Source organism: Bos javanicus, chromosome 1, assembly GCF_032452875.1.
Source record: "Bos javanicus breed banteng chromosome 1, ARS-OSU_banteng_1.0, whole genome shotgun sequence".
NCBI lineage: Eukaryota > Metazoa > Chordata > Mammalia > Artiodactyla > Bovidae > Bos > Bos javanicus.
In genome coordinates, this window is record NC_083868.1 from 154,606,104 (window position 1) to 154,623,764 (window position 17,661).

At 44.6% G+C, this 17,661-nt stretch overlaps 1 pseudogene; it reads right to left on the minus strand.

Moving 5' to 3' along the window:
- Positions 1 to 564: 564 nt before the first annotated feature.
- Positions 565 to 17,661, minus strand: part of LOC133253019 (myocardin-related transcription factor B-like) — a 47,500-nt pseudogene continuing 30,403 nt past the window's right edge.

A 17,661-nucleotide genomic window follows, 5' to 3' on the forward strand; every position in this document is an offset into this window, starting at 1 on the left:
GCAGTCCAGCTATCACCTACGTTGCAGTTTTGTGAGACCCTAAACAGAAGAAACAGCCAAGCTCTGCCTGACTCCTGACCCACAGAAACAGAGATAATAAATGCATGTTGTTTCAAGTCACTAAACTAATGGTAATTTGGTAAGCAGCATCAGAGAACTCATACATCAGGGGAATACCCAAATAAGATGTTAAGATGCAGACAAATGGACAATAAGAACCATATTTTGCAGATACTGCAGATAGGGGCTTTGGAGAGTTAGTAAGTTGAAATACAAATTTGATTCTGAGACTCTTGAAGGCCAAAATTACAGGGAAAAGACAATCTTTATTATTACATTCACTTTTGTGTGAAGCATGTGATTCCTTTTTCAGACTTAAAAGACATGAGTATCCCAATTGTGAATGCAATATTCACAATTCACAATTCATTCAACAATTCACAATGGTTACCAATCAGCATCCACCCTGGGGTGGTAATATCAGAAGGCTGCAGCTGGTGTGCAGGATTTAGAGATATGTGAGGTATCAGGACAAAAGATGTTTCAACTTACGGGGTACTCCAGAGCTGTGGCTGGGTTACAAAGTCAGATGGGGCTGTCTAAAAAGCCCTGGTACAACAAAGGTCCGTCTAGTCAAGGCTGTGGTTTTTCCAGTGGTCATGTATGGATGTGAGAGTTGGACTGTGAAGAAGGCTGAGTGCCGAAGAATTGATGCTTTTGAACTGTGGTGTTGGAGAAGACTCTTGAGAGTCCCTTGGACTGCAAGGAGATCCAACCAGTTCATTCTGAAGGAGATCAGCCCTTGGATTTCTTTGGAAGGAATGATGCTAAAGCTGAAACTCCAGTACTTTGGCCACCTCATGTGAAGAGCTGACTCATTGGAAATGACTCTGATGCTGGGAGGGATTGGGGGCAGGAGGAGAAGGGGACGCCAGAGGATGAGATGGCTGGATGGCATCACTGACTCAATGGACGTGAGTCTGAGTGAACTCCGGGAGTTGGTGATGGACAGGGAGGCCTGGTGTGCTGCGATTCATGGGGTCGCAAAGAGTCGGACACGACTGAGTGACTGAACTGAACTGAACTGAACTGATTCAAGTAGGACAGTGGCAGATGAGATTGCTCCAAGACAGAAGCAACAGGTCCCCAAAGGAAAATCTCTCACATCTCGCAGGTTCAGCAGAGTGGGGGAGGGAACCAGCTCCAGTACCCCCTACCTCTGCCACCAGCCTTGCCATCCATTAAACCCAACTGGTGAGTCACTGATTGATTCGGGCTGGAGGGTAAGCTGGGGTGAAGAGGCAGCTAGAAGAATCTGTCAGTGATCTTGACCTGAGATGGACCTATTCTGCTCTAGCAATGTGGTGGTAGGGATGGAAGTGGGTGGTTTGGAGAGAAATTTAAGAGGTGTCAGATTATTGGATCACCAAGTGGGGGTATCCAGAGACGCAGAAGGAAAATTAAAAGAAGGAATTGTCATAGAAACCAAGGAAGAAATCATTCTAAAAGAGTGGTCAACCACTTCAGATACTGTAGGGAAGTAAGACTGGGACGTGTTCATCACATGTGTCGGTTCAGAGGTGATTTGACATCTTTAGTGATGAAGGCGGAGAAAATGGGATCCAGAATCCAGGTGAGAGACTCACCTTGAATAGAAGGGAAAAGTTTCCTAGAAATGAGTGAGAAAAAGAGGGGAGGAAGGTGCTTTTTTATCCCTTCAGAGAAGAAGAGTAGGAAAAGGAATTTAATGTAGCTTAATGTAGTTCCAACCTAGATAGAATATTGAAAAGCAGAGACATTACTTTGCCAACAAAGGTCTGTTTAGTCAAGGCTATGGTTTTTCCAGTGGTCATGTATGGATGTGAGAGTTGGACTGTGAAGAAAGCTGAGTGCCAAAGAATTGATGCTTTTGAACTGTGGTGTTGGAGAAGACTCTTGAGAGTCCCTTGGACTGCAAGGAGATCCAACCAGTTCATTCTGAAGGAGATCAGCCCTTGGATTTCTTTGGAAGGACTCATGCTTAAGCTGAAACTCCAGTACTTTGGCCACCTCATGTGAAGAGCTGACTCGTTGGAAAAGACTCTGATGCTGGGAGGGATTGGGGTCAAGAGGAAAAGGGGATGACAGAGGATGAGATGGTGGATGGCATCACTGACTCGATGGATGTGAGTTTGAGTGAACTCCGGGAGTTGGTGATGGACAGGGAGGCCTGGTGTGCTGTGATTCATGGGGTCGCAAAGAGTCGGACACAGCTGAGCGACTGAACTGAACTGAACTGAATGTAGTTCCTACTGTATTTTTTTCCCACTTTCTCTGTCAAGCAGGAAGAGAATTGCACTGACCGTGAGTGAGGACATTCCTTGGGCTGAACACTGCAAGTGAAAGTGAAAGTCACTCAGTGTGTCCGACTCTTTGTGACCCCATGGGCTACACAGTCCATGGACTTCTCCAGGCCAGGATACTGGAGCGGGTAGCCTTTCCCTTCTGCATGGGATCTTCCCAACCCAGGAATCGAACCGGGGTCTCCTGCATTGCAGCTGGCTTCTTTACCAGCTGAGCCACAAGGGAAGCCCAAGAATACTGGAGCAGGTAGCCTATCCCTTCTCCAGCGGATCTTCCCAACCCAGGAATTGAACGCAGGTCTCCCACATTGCAGGCGGGTTCTTTACCAGTTGAGCCACCAGGGAAGCCCTGATAAGAGGCAGTTGTGGCCATTACAAGCAGAGGAATTTCTGGTCAATGGTAAGCAGCAACTGTGGGTGCAGAGCACGGTGTTTCCTGAGTCTCCCCCCACCATGAGCTGAGGACTGCTTTCAGGGCACTAGCGCCTGAGCCCCTCTGACTGCCCTGTCTCTCTGGCAGAGCCTGCCCCACAGCCAGACGCAGTTATCAGAGTAGGGGTGTGGTGCCCTTCAAGCAGACTTTGGGGGCTGGAGGTGGATGCTGAGGAGGGCGGATGGGACCCTGATGTGTGTACTACAGCTTTATGGGCGGAGAAGTATCCAAGTCTGGAGACAAAGAGGAAAGGCTAAGTGAGAGTCCTGGCAGGGAGGTGTTTGATGCGGCGTGATGGACTGTGGGATTTAGCAAGAATACTGTAGCATGTTGCCATTTCCTACTAAGGGATCTTCACAACCCAGGGATTGAACCTGCATCTCCTGTGCTGCAGGTGGATTCTTTACCTCTGAGTCGCAGGGGAAGAACCTATATATAATCGAAAAGAATCTGGAAAAGGATAAGCATATGTTCTTATATGTGTCATATATCATGTATAACTGAATCACTTTGTTGTACATTTGAAACTAACACCACTGTAAATTAATTATACGTCAATAAAGCAAACAAAACAGTGAGATATCACTTCACACCACTGGACTAACCATTATCAGAAGAATTGAAATTAACAAGTGTTGACAAGGATGTGAAGAAATTGGAAGCTTTTGCACTGTTGGTGGGAGTGTGAAATGATGCAACAATTATGGAGAACAGTATGGAGGTCCTCTGAATATTAAAAAAGAACTACCACATGATCCAACAGTCCCGCTTCCGGGTATATGCCCCAAAATACTAAAAGCAGGGTCTTGAAGAGACTTGCTATATACTCATGTCCATAGATACATGATCCAACAGTCCCGCTTCCGGGTATATGCCCCAAAATACTAAAAGCAGGGTCTTGAAGAGACTTGCTCTATACTCATGTGCATAGATACATGATCCAACAGTCCCGCTTCCGGGTATATGCCCCCAAATACTAAAAGCAGGGTCTTGAAGAGACTTGCTCTATACTCATGTGCACAGATAGCATCACTAGTCACAATAACCAAGAAATGGAAGAAACCCGATGTCCACTGATGAATGGATAAACAAAGTGTGGAACATTCATACAATGGAATAGTATCCAGCCCTAAAACTGAAAGATCCTGTCATATGTTACAACATGGATGAACCCTGAGGATATTATGCTATGTGATATAAGCCAGGCACAAAAAAGGCAAACATTGTATGATTCCATTTATATGAGGTATTTACAGCCGTCAAATTCATAGAGACAACGAGAATGGCGGTTGCCAGGCCTGAGGGATTCGGAGTTATTGTTTAATGGGCTTAGTTTCACTTTTGCAAGATGAAAAAGTTCTGGAGACCTGTTGCACAGCAATGTGAATATATGTAACACTACTAAACTGTACGCTTAAAATGATTATAATGGTTAAAAAGAAAAAAGAGTGGGTTTTATATGTGATCTACATCTCATATACTATAATCTCAAAAAAGTTACATGAAAAAATTTTAAAGCAAGTTGCAAAGCTGTTTGTAAAATAAAAATGTGTATGTAGAACAGAAATAAAGTGTAAGCATTTATTGAAAATGTTAACAGTGGTTGGATTACATGTAAAAATCTATATTTTTCTGCACTTTCCAACTTCTCTTCTGGTGAAAACGTATTACCTTGATATATAGAAAACAAGGCACTTCCTCTGTCAAAACAAGAAAGGTGGTACCTGGGCTACAGTGTCTGTAGTCACAGGAGAGGGCAGTTCACTAACTTTTGCCTCCCGTGGGGATGAGGCCGACCCCTGTGCCTCTGGCTGGCTGGCTGATCCTAAGACAAAGCATCACTGCTGTCCTTGTCGAGTGAGAAACTGCCCTGAGTTTGGAGATAGTCCTCCTTCCTAATGGCTCTAATTGCTTTCTTAACAATTCAGAGGAAGGAAGCTTTTCTCTACTAGCTCCGTAGCACCAACAGTCTTTTCATTCAGATCATTAGCTAGGTGAGCTCTTTTCAATTTCATCTGAGTAGGCTGAAGGGATGGCTCTGCAAACGCTCCTTCTAAAATGTGCATCCTGACAAGTTCAGGACAATAGCGCTGGCTCTGAATCCCGTGCTTCAGAGGATTTCAGTTCTGGCTCCTTTTGAGCTTTCTATCTGCTCGTGGAATGCCGCTGGCCTTTTTGGAGGTGATAGGACGCCCTAGTCCACTAGCTGCTCTCTCCAGCTCCTCTGTTGCAACTTCAGCTGAAGCACGATGTCCTTTCGTCCTAGGGGGCAGGTGCTGCCTGGAGAGTAAGGTGAGCCCCTGAAATTCATGTGCAACCGCTTTACTTTGAGGATGTGGAGCAAGATGGGCCAAAGGTCACACTTTATCCGCCGTGCCTAGTGCCCTGTGTGATCCGTTGTGTTCCAACCACCGGCAGCAAGGGATATGAGATACTTCTAAAATGTGGTCTGTTGAAGAGACTCAGTAGAAAAATCTCTAATTATGTTCCTGTCTTACATTCCCTTTCTGAGGACCTTTGCTGGGAATGTCCTAGGCTGCCCACGATCTCAGGAGACTTGCCATTTGCAGTCTTGACTGAGGTTAAAGAGTCCACTTCCAAGATGGCACCCTCGTGTGGCTGACAATTTGCCTTTTGTTGCTGGGAGGAGTCCTCAGCTCTTTGCTACATGGCCGTGTGTTGAAGTAGAGAACAAAGGCAGGAAAAAGTCAGTTTGCCACAGTAAGAATAGGGGCTTCCATTTGGAGCATTTCATTTGAAGGTGCCTACTGGACTACTGAATGTATGGATGTGAGAGTTGGACTGTGAAGAAGGCTGAGTGCCGAAGAATTGATGCTATTGAACTGTGGTGTTGGAGAAGACTCTTGAGAGTCCCTTGGACTGCAAGGATATCCAACCAGTCCACCCTAAAGGAGATCAGTCCTGGGTGTTCATTGGAAGAAGGACTGATATTGAAGCTGAAACTCCAGTCCTTTGGCCACCTGATACGAAGAGCTGACTCATTTGAAAAGATCCTGATGCTGGGAAAGATTGAGGGCAGAAGGAGAAGGGGATGACAGAGGATGAGATGGTTGGGTAGCATCACCGACTCAATGGATATGGGTTTGGGTGGACTCTCAGAGTTGGTGATGGACAGGGAGGCCTGGCGTGCCGAGGTTCATGGGGTCACAAAGAGTCGGACACGACTGAGCGACTGAACTGAACTGAGCTGGACTACTTTAGACATTTCCAAAGGCCATTAGATATACCAGTCTGGTGAGCAGAGGGAAAGATAGGATGGAAATAAAGATTTAGTAGTCACCAGTAGATAGGTAGCAACTCAAACATGGGCGTGAATGAGACGGCTGGACGGGAAAGCCTCAGAGGAGGGAGTTTTGGAAGAGGCTGCAAGATGCTGTGATTATGGGAGAATCCATGGCCTCAATTTGAGAAAGTTGTCAAGGAGACCCTGGACCTGGAGGAGGGTCACATTTCAGTCAGGGCGAGCAGCCCAGAGAACACTGAGGCTGGTAGGGGAAGCCAGGTGAGCTGGAGGAGGAGGAAGAGGGCAGTTGAAGCACATGAAGAATGAGAGAGCGTTTCTGAGGATGGCAGAGATGAAGGCTGTGGATGGAAACATCCAAAGGAGACAGAACCTGGCTTAACCATTTTTCTGTTGCCCGTTCTTAGCGTATCAGTGCCGGCTTGCCATAGGAGCTGGCTCTATAGTAGGTGGCTCTCCTGGATTTCAGAACACAGGTCTAACAGGCTGAAACTAGGAGAAACTGAAGACAGAGACTGATTTTCAGTATGGTGGAGTGCCACGCGATGTTGCTATTCTAGCTGACAGAAATGATATGCCCCCTGATCAGATTCTTAACTGACCCCAAATCAGATCGTCATGCCAGAATCCGTGCCACTTCCTGGGAAGCCACAGTAACACCTGAACGCAGGATCAGAACTCTCCCCCCAGCTTGCTTCCTTCAGTTCAGTCGCTCAGTCATGCCCGACTCTTTGTGACCCCACGAACTGCAGCATGCCAGGCCTCCCTGTCCATCACCAACTCCCAGAGTACACCCAAACCCATGTTCATTGAGTAAGTGATGCCACCTAACCAGCTCATCCTCTGTTGTCCCCTTCTCCTCGTGCCCCCAATCCCTCCCAGCATCAGGGTCTTTTCAAATGAGTCAGCTCTTCGCATCAGGTGGCCAAAGTATTGGAGTTTCAGCTTGAGCATCATTCCTTCCAATAAACACCCAGGACTGATCTCCTTTAGGATGGACTGGTTGGATCTCCTTGCAGTCCAAGGGACTCTCAAGAGTCTTCTCCAACACCACAGTTCAAAAGCATCAATTCTTCGGCACTCAGCTTTCTTCACAGTCCAACTCTCACATCCATACATGACCACTGGAAAAACCACAGCCTTGACTAGAGAGACCTTTGTTGACAATGTCTCTGCTTTTTAATATGTTGTCTAGGTTGGTCATAACTTTCCTTCCAAGGAGTAAGCGTCTTTTAATTTCATGGCTGCAGTCACCATCTGCAGTGATTTTGGAGCCCAGAAAAATAAAGTCTGACACTGTTTCCACTGTTTCCCCATCTATTTCCCATAAAGTGATGGGACTGGATGCCATGATCTTCGTTTTCTGAATGTTGAGCTTTAAGCCAACTTTTTCACTCTCCTCTTTCAATTTCATCAAGAGGCTCTTTAGTTCTTCTTCACTTTCTGCCATAAGGGTGGTGTCATCTGCATATCTGAGGTTATTGATATTTCTCCCGGCAATCTTGATTCCAGCTTGTGCTTCCTCCAGCCCAGCATATGAGCTGACTCTTATTACCAGCCTGCAGAAATACATTCCCAGGCTTTGTTTTGTCTTGGAATTCTTGCATAGATGGTTGGGGCTAGCACACTTTGAGGACTCTCAATCTCTGATGGAGTTAACAACCATGATGATTTGGAGGCTTAAATTATCTCCTGGTAGCACCACCAGCTACATCAGTTAGAGCCGGAACTAGGGTGAGGAGCTGTGTATGGGAGAACGTAGCCTGGAGAAGTCCAGAACAAAAGCCAAACCCAGAGGATTAAAGTCCAGGGTCCGTGAACTTGAGTCTTCAAATCCAGGCTTTCAGTCAGAAGAGATGAAAAACAATAAGTGATAATAACCAAAATCAACATTTTTGAGAGCTCACCCTGTGCCAGAACCTGTGCTAAGCTTATTCTACGGATCCTGTTTTATTTTCATAGGAATGTTCTGAGGCAGGTCTTACTGTCATCCAAACCCTATGGATAAGAAGACTGAGGCTTGGGGCGTTTAAGTAACAGATTCATGATTATGCAGCTGGGAAAGAGCAGAGTCAGGTTGAAACCAAAGTGCTTTCAACCAGAGTCTGCATTTTTGTCCATGACGCCCTCCCCCGAGCTGTAGCTGAGAATCCTGTGGGTGTTTGGGGTCTTCTTCACCAACTAGCAGCTTTGATGCAGATCTTGGCTGAGGTCCTGGTGTCTGTGAGAAGCGTAATGACATCTGTTCTGTTTCCATTGCCTTTGTTTATGGCTCCAAATAGAATTTCAGGCAATGGTTCTGGGAGGGTATACCTGTTAAGAAGATATTGAGATTAATGGGGTAGAAACCCAATTTTAACTCACATTTTATTATATTACAAGGATGCAGAGGGTTTTTGTGGAACCCAAAGATAGGCATGTGGCTGAGACTAAGCAACCAATGCAAATAGCTCTTGAAAACTACCTGGATAGTATCTGTGTAACTTACCTTTTTATTTCAGGCTGTCTGCCTCTATTTCTATCTATATGCCCACTTCTCTCTCTCTTCCTTTGTCTATCTATCAATCTCTTTTTCTCCATCTCTCCAGATGGATTTTTTCAGCCTCTCTAGTTGTGAAATGGGGGCCACAACCTTGATCCCTGATAGTTCTGGAACTTTACTTCCATCTCCAAATGCAGCCCCCACGACTAACAGCATTAGCTTCACTTGTGAAATCATTATAAATGTAAAATACCAGGGCCCACCCCAGATCAACAGAACCAGAAGCTCTGGGATGAGGCCCAGCAGTCTATTTTAACAAGTCCTCCAGGTGGTTCTAATGCATACCTAGTTTGAGGACCATTGGTTTTTATCTTATAGTTTTGGCCATCTGGAGAAAGACCGACCAATTTGCACTCCCAGAGTCAGAATTTTCAGCAAAGGGTCACGGGCACAGCTTGAGTCTGGGCTCCACCTCTGCACTGATTAGCTGCAGCCTGAACACTGGGTCATGTGTAGCCTTCCTTGTCCCACTGCGAAACACCTGGACAGATGTGGAGACGGGAGCTGTTTCAGAAAACAGGCGGTTTGGAAAAGAACTGGTGTGCAACAAGACATGGACAGAACAAGAGAAATGACCAGATCGCAATACCTAGAAGGCTTCCCTGGTGGTTCAGATGGTAAAGAATCTGCCTGCCGTGCAGGAGACCTGTGTTCGATCCTTGGGTGGGGAAGATCCCCTGGATAAGGAAATGGTAACCCACTCCAGTATTCTTGCCTGGAGAATCCCATGGACAGAGGAGCCTGGCAGGCTACACAGTCCTTGGGGTCACAAAGAGTCGGACACAACTGAGCAACTATCACTCAATACCCAGAACTGGAGACACCTTATGGACTGGGCATAGCCATGATGGGAGTGGTCAGGGAGGTTAATGAAATCCAGGTTCCTGCTTGCCGGGGGGCAGCCTGTGGAACCAAGGTCCATCCTGTTACAGAACTTGGGTTTGACTATGCATCCCTGCAGAATCCAATACTGACAGACAGTGGCTGGGTGGAAGGAAAGATATCTTTATTGAGGAAGCTGACAATCTTGGGGAGAAGGTGGACTCATGTCCCAAAGAACCAAGTCCCCATTGATGATCAGGGGACAAGAGATTTTAAAGGGGAGTTTCAGGGGTGCACTTCCCTGGTGGCTCAGATGGTAAAGCGTCTACCTACAATGCCAGAGACCCAGGTTAGATCCCTGGATCAGGAAGATCCCCTGGAGAAGGAAATGGCAACCCACTCCAGTACTCTTGCCTGAAGAATCCCATGGATGGAGGAGTCTGGTGGGCTACAGTCCATGGGATCGCAAAGAGCTAGACATAACCAAGCGACTTCATTCAGGGGTGCACAGGCAGGGGTGGAATAGGGGTCACATGCAGAACCACACAGTCCGCTCCAACATTCATTTTGAAATTTGTCATGCGGTAGTCTGCTCAGCATCATTTTGATTGTATTGACTGTCGTTAGTCTTCATTTCCAGGGTTGGTTTGTTCCCAATTCCTTGAGACCAGTTCTCAGAATTGCATAAGAAGGAGTAGTTGATGTCTTGGCTACAGTCTGGTCATCATGTTAACTTTTTCCATCTGGTGGGGATTTCAGTATCTGCAAACCAGCTCAAAGAATATGGCTCAGAATGTTATCTATAGCTCTTGAGGAAGAACTAAAAGTCTTTGACTTTGTTTAAAGGCTAAAATCATTATATTGTCTTGTTTTACTGCTTTCCTTTGCTTCTGCATTTCCTCCTGTTTCTTAGATTAAGTTTATTCTTTGGCTAATTTTTTTTACAGACTAGAGGCAGGTGGAATTCCATGGGTGTGGGGGGGTTCTGTCCCAGCAGGCCCCACAGGGCCCTGCTCTGTTACAATACTTCCTGAGTGATTGTCTTGGCCATGGTCATGGTGTAGCGCACTGAACTTCACACTGATTCATCTCTTGTCACCTTGTGTCCCTTTTCCCTGAGTGGTCTCCATCCAAGTTATCACCTACTTTAGGTCCTGAAAGTTGTATTATAATAGTTACAGCAACAGTTCTCAAAGCCTGGTCCCTCAGACTATTTCATGCACTGCACAGATCAAACTGTTTTCACAATAACACTGAGGTTTTATTTGTCCTTTTCACTGTATTGCCTTTTGTATTGATGGTAAAATTGCTGGTGCCTCAGCGCCAAGACTGTGATGCTCAAATTCTACATAGTAACGATTGTATTCATCACTGCCAGGCCCTCACAGTACACGCTTTTAACAGTTTCAGTGACAAATGTCCTTGATAAAGAAATATTAATAGAAAGTTTACTCTCCCCATTCGTCCCACCCAGGAAGCTGCTGTATAGCACAGGGTGGTCAGCTCAGTGCTCTGTGGTGACCTAGAGGGGTGGGATGGCATGCAGTGGGAGGAAGGCTCCCGAGGGAGGGGACATGAGTGTACTTACTGCTGATTCACTTCATCATACAGCAGAAACTATCACAACATTGTGAGGAGATTTTACTTGAATAAAATAGGAATTTTATCAAATTAATCAATACAACAAAATTAAGCTAATTAAATTTCAACTATTGAGAGCATATATTTTTCATGCTCTTGGGCTTCCCATGTGGCCCAGTGTTAGGGAACCCACCTGCCAATGCAGGACATGCAAGAGACGTGGGTGCGATCCCTGGCTCGGGAAGATCCCACGGAGGAGGAAATGGCGACCTGCTCCAGCATTCTTGCCTGGAGAATTCCGCGGACAAAGGAGTCTGGTGAGTTACAGTCCGCGGGTCACAAAGAGTTGGGAATGACTGAGCTACTGAACACAAAATGAGAAGTGTATGTAAAGCACTTTTTCCCATCCTGAACTGTGAACGTTGTCTCAGGACAGAGTGCTCATTGTATCGTTTGAGCTGTGAGATGAATTAACCTCTTTTTTTGTGTGTGGCTGTGCAGCTTGTGGGATCTTTGTTTTCTGACCGTGGATTGAACCAGAGACTTCAGCAGTGAAAGTGCAGAGTCCTAACCACTAGACCACCAGGGAATTCCAAATTAGCCTCTTTTCCATAGAAAACCATTTTTTTTTACTTTAAGAATGACTGATAGCCAAGCTTCACCGTAAACTGTCCTAGTACTCAGAACTTTTTTTGATGAACTGTATGGTGAATTTAACCAGTGTTATTTTTGCATATTGTCTAATGCTCTGTCAACACTTGGAACATCTGCATAACCCAATGAACCAATGTTTTCAGAATAATCAATTCATGATACAAAATTGTGTGTGGGTAAGAGTCATTCAAAGTGCAAGACAGACCAATGGTTTTGAAGTGACAGAGTATGAAAGCTCATTTATATGGTTTCAGATTTTATACTACGACTAACTTCTAAGAGACTACCACTTGTTGAGTTCTAATATAATATAAAAAAGAAATACCCACAATTATCTAATATCACTATTTAAAGCCCCCTCCCTCTTCCAATTACATATCTGTGTGAAGCTGAATTTTCTTCATTACCAGAATTTTCCTTCTTACTTCAAGCAAAACAAAAAAGCAAAACACTGAATGTAGAATCAAATAAGAGAATCCAGCTGTCTTCTATTAGACCAGACACTAAAGAAATTTTCATAAATGTAAAACAATGCCTATTCTTCTCACTAATTTTTGTGTGGAAAATACAGCTATCTTTCATAAAAATGCTATTGATGTTAACCTGTAATGGGTTTGTTATTGTTCAAAGAATGAAAAAATAAAAATTTTTCAGTTTTAATTTCTGGGGTAAATATTGATACATATAACCTATATACAAGTTTTTTGAGGTACTCAACAATTTTTTCAAATGTAAATGGGTCTGAAGGCTAAAGGTTTGAGAACTACTCAGTTGGGGTACAACTGAGCTATCATAACTGAGAATCGTATACAGAAAAAAGAATGGCAAAGTGCTTCAAGTAATATAGAAATTTCTTTCTTTTTAAGCAACAGTCAAGACATCAATGCAGAAAGAGTCCATTGCAAGTAATGGCTCTGTTCCATGAGTCTTCCAGGGTCACATTCCTTCTGTCTTCTTGCTCCAGTATCCTCTAATCTGGGGCCTATGAGTGGAGTTTAGGATGTCTATGAACATGAGTTAGAAAACGTCTAACAGAAAGTAGTGTTTTCTTTAATTATAGGCAACAACCCGTAGTGATATTTGCAAGACTAGTGACTTTGTCACCAATAGAAGGCACTGCTGCTAAGTCGCTTCAGTCGTGTCCGACTCTGTGCGACCCCACAGACAGCAGCCCACCAGGCTGCCCCGTCCCTGGGATTCTCCAGGCAAGAACACTGGAGTGGGTTGCCATTTCCTTCTCCAGTGCATGAAAGTGAAAAGTGAAAGTGAAGTTGCTCAGTCGTGTCCGACTCTTAGCGACCCCATGGACTGCAGCCCACCAGGCTCTGCCGTCCATGGGATTTTCCAGGCAAGAGTACTGGAGTGGGGTGCCATTGCCTTCTTCCATAGAAGGCACAGATATTATCAAATAATATTACAGTTGGTACAGTCATCTCTAACTACCATTTATATGCCTCACTTTAAAACCATAAGGTCTATAAATACCTAGAGTAAGGTGTTATGTATTTATTCATAGATATTTTATTTATATTTCATTTTGATTGGTTTCCTTCATAGTTCTTATGATTTCAGTATAATTTCCTTTATAACTCTTTGCACGTTGATGTATTCAAGGCATCGTCATGTTAAGGTTTCAGGGGGTTCACTAGCATGCCAAACTGGTCCCCGATACAAAATGGACAAGAAGTCCTCTTCTAGGGCCATGACTGGAGAAGGCAGATAGTAGAGGGAAAACGTCCTTCTGGTGAAGCCCTCAGGACTTCTGTTTACATGCCACTGTTGGCAACTTAGTCACGGGGCCACCTAGCTAGGAAGTGTGGTTTCAAGATGGAAGGTCGTGCGTCTTGCTAAAACTCGAGAATGAGTGGGGGTTAAATTACCAAGGGAATATTGAACGACAGGGCTGAGGACAGTCCACGGTCTCCTTCCAGGGTTCTCTGGGGTCTGCTTCTCTGTTGACTGTCTGCATTTTGTCTCTCTGCTGCTCAGCCAGCAGCCCCCCTAAAGGCTGTTCTCCCTTCTCAGTGATGAGCAGGTTTCTTCTCTGCTTGTCCACCCAATCATCTTCTCAACAGTCCATATAATAAAAAAGAATGACACTTTGCCACTTGCAACAACGTGAATGGACCTGGAGGGTATCATGCTTAGTGAGATAAGTCAGATGGAGAAAGACACCATGTTTCCATTTATATATAGAATCTGAAAAGCAAATGAAGGAATATAGTGGAACAGAAGCAGACTCAGATACAGAGAACGAACTAGCGGCTACCGATGGGCAGTGGGGGAGGAGGAGCACCACGGAGGAAGTGGGTCAGGAGGTGCAGACTACTAGGTGTGAGCTGAGCCAGAAGGATGTAACGCGGAGCGCTATGAATACAGCCAGCACTTAATAACTTCATGTAGAGATGAGCTTTAAAGATATCAAGTCTCTGTGTTATACACCTGAAACTAACATAACATTATGTTAGCTGTACTTCAACTAAAAAAAGAAAACTTGCTCACTCGACAGATCTAAGTATATATATGTGCAGAAAAGGTACACGTGTATGTATATATATAGTCTTTAAAACATAGACAGGATTGTTCAAATTCAATGCAGTAAATATCTGTAGTAAATATCTCAAACCATGTTAATTACCTGTTAAAATCCATTCCTATTGAAAAGAATAGGCTAAAATTAACAAGCTGATACGTCAAAGTGAACAAGGCTGGCAGGATGATCTTAAGATATCTTCTCCAAATAAATGCTTATTAACTACAAAGTGAAAATACAGGAACTTTCCAGTAGAGAAATCGGGTGGACAGTGCCTCACTCATGGTTACTATCACTAACAGTAAGACACAGTGCCAGCGTGCATCCCTTGACGCAGTAACCGGCAAGGCCCGGCGTCTGCGTGGTGTTCCGCTCCTAAGTCCACCACTGTAAGGGCATCGTGACGAAAACGACCAGGAAACCCAAACTGAGGGCCATTCTACGACATAACTGACCCATGTGCTCCAAAAGTGTCAAGAATATGAAGACAAAGATGGAGGAACTGTCACAGGTTGGAGAAGATGAAGGAGGGAGAAAAAAATGCAGTGAGAAACACAGTATTAATTAACATGGTGTTTTGTTAATTTGACAAAATTTAAATAAGGTCTGTAGCCTAATAGTATTGTAACGACGTCAATTTTCTGGGTTCATTAATGGTAATGTGATTGTGTAAGATATAACATTGGGGGTGTCTAGTTAAAGGGCATATAAAAGGGCATATAAAAACTCTATGAGTTTTGCAGCTTTTCTGTAAGTTTAAAGTTATTAAAATAAAAAGTTAAAAAAGACAGGCAGGTGCAGAGATCAGGCTTCCCCAGGTGGTGGCACTTTGCTAGGGTTTTTACCATTGAGGGAGGGTCAAGGAGTAGTGTATCTCCCATTTAAAACTTTTGAAAAGGCAACTCCAACCAGGCTGTCTGTAGCCTCTGGGTCAGAGCTCCACTGAAGCCGTTAATTCAGGCAGAGTACAATAGAGCATGGGCTTCTCTGGCTTCTCAGACAGGAAAGAATCTGCCTGCAAAGCAGGAGACCCAAGTTTGATCCCTGGGTGGAGAAGACCGCCTGGAGAAGGGAATAGCTTACCCACGCCACTATTCTTGCCTGGAAAATTCCATGGATGGGGGAACCTGGCGTGCAGTATGGTCCATGGGGTTGCAAGAGTTGTACATGACTAAACGCCACACACATGCACAGTAGAGCACGTTGGTTAGAATGACATTCTGTGGTATCAGAGATGCAGGTTTCAACTTGGCCCCTCCTCGTAACAATTGTGTACTTTTCTTAAGGTACTTACCCTCTCTGAACCTCAGTTTTCTTATCTTTACAATGGGAGAATATAATATGTATCTTATAGGGTCATCAGGGAGTATTTAAAGACATAACGCCTCTGAAGCCAACCAATGTTCAATAAATAGTTATATGCACTGTATAAAGAAGTCTGGAAAGAGAGTCACAATCACTGAAGCTTTAGCGAAGCATCCACATAAGTATTTATAAAGTGCTTCAAATATACCACATACTCTCCAAGCCTACCTACCATTAGTGTAAGGTCATTGCAGAGCTTGGGCTTTAACTAAACTTATAGCACTGCTGGGGAATCTAATTCAATCGAGATGTATTCTAATTTGGGTTACATCTTTTTCCTAATTTAATTCCTCATGCCTTGTATTTTCACATAGTTGTTAGTGTATAAATTATTAATTGAGTCACTTTGTTTGATTATATTCTTTCTGGCATTGCTCATCAGTGCTAACATGTTTAAATATTGGTCTCAGTGGTTGCTGAAAGCAAAGTTATATAGGAGGGAAACACCCCTGTCAACCCAAATCTAATCAAAGTGCTGCTAACCCTAACACAGGGCTCTGGACCTCGTGTCTGGCCACTTCTGGTTTTAGTACCGGCATCTCTCCGTCTCTTCAGAGGGTCTAAAGCAGGGGAGGAGTCTGGGATGCCCTCGGAGGTTGTCGGCTTTCCTGTGCTTCATGCCTCTTGCTCTGCTCATCAGGATCAGTGCAACGCAGTGTGGTCTGTGGGCTTGGGCCAATCTGCAGACGCTCACAGGTACAGAGCAGAAATTGAGAGTAAGCTTTCAGAAATTCTGGTAGCAATTTGACGGAGTTATTTTATGTTTGTTCCGTAAAATCAGAAAAAGGGCTTGCATTTTTGTATTCTTCACTTTTTCATTTCAGTTTTCCAGTAATTTATTATTGTGTTTGACGAAAGTGTCAGCCCGTGACAAGCTGGAAAACGGAAACACAGTACCTGGTCCTTCCTCGCAGATGAAGAGGCACCGATCTAAATCAGAGGGCACACCTGGCAAAAGACTAGCCCAGTCTTTTGAATTACACTAGCCCAGTGTAATTGAAAGTAATCAATACAGAGGAAGGCACAAGCATCTGCTCCACACGTTTCATAAACACAACTTGAGCTAAGGTTACCAACTGCCTGGGAGCATCTATGTACAGATGAGGAGTATTTGTCTCTACGAAATTTCCTGTAGCTTGTGACTCTGCCTAAGGCTTGGAGCGGGGTGGGGGTTGGTTTTCTGCCCAGGAACTTTGTCCTAGTGAAGATAGTAAACCGACCTTGTAATAATTTCCACAATTGTCTCTTGACGGCCCTTTTGTTTCCATCTTGGCCCACAATTTCTCCTCCACACTGTTGTCAGGATAGCAGTCTTAGCAAAATGCAGCTTTATCTTGTTACCCTGATGCGTAAAATCCACCGGGGACTTTCCATCATCCACAGGATGAGTTTCAGATTCTTTAGCCTCCTGTCCCAGGTCCTCTAGGATGCGGTCCTGGTCTATCTCTCTAGCCCCTGCTTTTAGGAAGCTTTTCCCTCCTGTCCACCTCCTTATCCCTCCTTCTTTGAAGGGCCATCTCAAATGTCACCTTATCTGTGAAGCTTTTTACAAACAGCCCCCTCACTCAGTCCCTATAGGACTGACACCTTTCCCTTTTACACTGTCTACTGCAGTTTCTAGAACTTCACCGGACTTCTTGAGTGAGGATTTGGAAATCAGATTAACCAAAACCGGAAGATCTTGCTATTTACTTCTTAAATTGAGAGTTGGGAGTTGGCTGCTTCTTTCTGATGTGGTTTGTAGCGGAGGCAGAGCACACACTGATCTCCACGAGGCTCTGGAGGACACTGCAGATGTGTCCGGGGCAGTTCCCAGCATGGACCCCCTTGTGATTCTGGGGGAGAGCAGGTGAGGATGGCCCACTCTGTCCTCAGCTGCGCCCTGGCCTGGGGCACTGTTTAAGGAAGGTGGTTACGCGGTTGGGTAATTAGGTTATGATTTAGCTCACCAAACTAGTCATTTAGCTGTTTGCCAAATGACATTCTAAAAACTCAGTGGGTGTGGACTAGTATTTACTTTTCTAACACACTCTGATTGATTAACTTTCGTGCACTCTCTTTCCAGGTTCAGAAGCTGTGTGCGAGGTTCCCTGAGATTCAGTTCAATGCAATGTCATGTTGTGAAGA